Source organism: Penaeus chinensis, chromosome 38, assembly GCF_019202785.1.
Source record: "Penaeus chinensis breed Huanghai No. 1 chromosome 38, ASM1920278v2, whole genome shotgun sequence".
Lineage (NCBI taxonomy): Eukaryota > Metazoa > Arthropoda > Malacostraca > Decapoda > Penaeidae > Penaeus > Penaeus chinensis.
Genome location: NC_061856.1, coordinates 216557 through 219526, shown reverse-complemented (window position 1 = coordinate 219526; position 2970 = coordinate 216557).

The following is a 2970-nucleotide window of genomic DNA, read 5'->3' as shown; positions in this document are numbered from 1 at the left end:
CCCTCTCTCTCTCTCTCTCTCTCTCTCTCTCTCTCTCTGTCTCTCTCTCTCTTCCTTCCCCCCCTCTCTTCCTCGATTCGCTTTTACGCGGCGTATTTTATCAGAATCAATTTAAACACAGGCTTCATTCAGGGCGATATTGGGATGACAAGACAGAATTCACTTTACTTGCTTACTTGTTTACGACGAATATTCTGAGCCTTGCCCGTTTTCTCTTATTTTCTTTCTCTTCTTGATTTCTTTTTTCTTCTTGTTCTTCTATATTTGTGTTATTATTAGTATTATTCTCTTTCTTCAACTTCTTTTAGTATTACTATTATCATCATTATTTTTTACATTATGATCGTTTTTAATATTATTGTTATTATTATTGCGATTACTTTTATTATTATTATTGTTATTATCATTATCACTATCATTATTACTATTATGATATCTATTTATATTATTATCATTATTACTCTTACTATCATCATTATTATAATCATCATTATCATTATTCTTTTTACTTTCATAATTGTTACTATCATCGTTATCATTACTATCATTTCTTTTGTTATTAACATTATTGTTATCATTATCATTATTATTGCTATTATCATCATTACTACTACTATTATCATTATCATCCTTATTATCACTATTAATATTATTGCTATTATAATCGTTAGAATCATTTTCTTTATTATCATTGTTATCATTATCATTATTATCATTATTATCATTATTATAGTCAGTATTTTTGTCAATAAAGGTGATATTGGACTGAGAAAAAAGGTAAACAGGTAAATTTAATTAATCAAAAGATGAATCAAATTGTAAAGAAACAAAATAATTGAGAAAAAATACACTTACATAACAAACAAACAAAAACACACTGAAAATAGACATTGCCGAAGACATGAATTAAATAATAGTTAAAACCATAGACATACATAACAAAATAAAAGAATGAAAGAAACGCGAATAAACAGAGAAAGAAGGAAAGAAGGAATGGAAAAATAATAGAAAACGAACAGCTAACATGAAGGGCCACATCATTAAATTATAAGAACCTAGGCAATTGCTATAATTAGTGATCATCCTTTTTTTTTCCGAATCGATCATCTGAGTGCTAATTGTCTTTATCTCCTGGGTTATTGATTCGCTCCAATCAGACGAAACATCATGGCAGAAATTTCACACGGAAATCGAGGATAATTAGGAGGAGAGAGAGAGAGAGAGAGAGAGAGAGAGAGAGAGAGAGAGAGAGAGAGAGAGAGAGAGAGAGAGAGAGAGAGAGAGAGAGTCTCTTTATGTATTCACTCACACACACATACACACACACACATATTCTTCTTTAGAATCCAGACTGTCAAAGATGCGAGTTGTGATGACTTTTGTGAACAGTTTGTAAGTAACTGAAAGGAGACTTATGGGTGGGTAGTAATTGAAATCCTTCCTATCCTCTTTTTCATGTATCAAAATAATTGTTGCGTTTTTCCAGGCTTCCGAAGTTTTCGTTGAGGAAGCATTTGTTAAAAAGATTGGCTAGTTTCACTATTGCATTTTCTCCTGCATATGTTTAAGGTCTATACTAATTCCGTCTTCACCTGGTGTTTTTCCTCTCTTCATGCCTTTAAGCGCTCTTTTTATTTATCCTGTTGTGATGTTTGGTGCGTCTCTAGTTACCTCGTTCGCTTCTCTCCGTGGCTGTTCATTTGAGTTGTATAGATCCCTGTAAAAGTCTTCTACTACTCTTATGATTTCATTCTTATTATATGTCACTTTTCTATCTGGTTTCTTTATCGCATGCATTTGACTTTTTGCTATTCCGAGTCTCCTTTCAGCTGTTTTCATGCTGGTACCTGAGATCACTGGTTCATTTATTATTGGAATGCTGAATTTGCGTATATCTCTCTTCTTTTTGTTTATAGTGTTTGTTAGTTCAGCTCATTCTATTTTGTCCCTGTTCGACGATACTTTCATGACCCTACGTTTTTGCATAAGCTGTTTAGTTTCTACCGAGAGCTTGCTGGAGCTTTGCTTGACGTTCTTACCGCCTACTTCAAGTGCAGCTTCCTTTATTATGTCATTGAACTGTTTGTTAATTTGGTCAATGTTGAGATTTTCGTCGCTGAGAAGTGAAGATCTATTTTGGATGTTAAGGTTAAATTCTGTCGCCCTGGTCTTCAAGTTAGCTAAATTTGGCTGCGGTTTTCGTATGAGTTTGTTCCTCTCCCTTCTGAGGTGTAATTTAATTTCGCCTCTGACATTTCTATGGTCGCTGCCAATATTTACTTTATTAACAACTTCCACATTTTTTACTTTATTGCACCTATTTGAAATTATGAAATTAAGTCGAAGAATGTATTCATGATATTCAGTGATCGAGCCTCCACAAAATCGACTAGCATTTGCCCCCTCTCATTCATAGTGCCTATTCCATGATTCCCAACTACGGTTTCTCCTTCTGTCTTTTTACCTATTTTGGCATTAAAATCTCCCATATTTTTTTGTGAAATGTGATTTTACTCTCTCGCTGGCTAAATTAACGTCTTCATAGAAGCTCTCTATTTCTTCATCACTATGGCTGCAGACTGGAGCAGAGACTTGAACAATCTTTTTGTTTTATTTCTATCTTTATTACTGAGGCCACTCTTTCGCTTATAATATAGAATTCCACGATATTCATTCCCTAGTTCCTGCATGCTACCCTGGTATTTATCTCTCCAATAGAGCACGTGTTCATCATTTAGTATCTTCTCTTCCCGCCCCCCTCCCTTTCTCTCTTTTTCTTTCCCTCTCTCTCTCTCTCCCCGATATTCTTTTCCAAACGTTTGTGAACTAAAAAAACCTAATTCCTGATTGCTACGCTGTTCATTTTTTAATATCTTCTGTTCTTCGCCTAGTCTTCTAACATCCCATTTAATGAAAGGTGTCCATATATACAAATAAAATCCACGTATAAAGTATAATCACACATATATG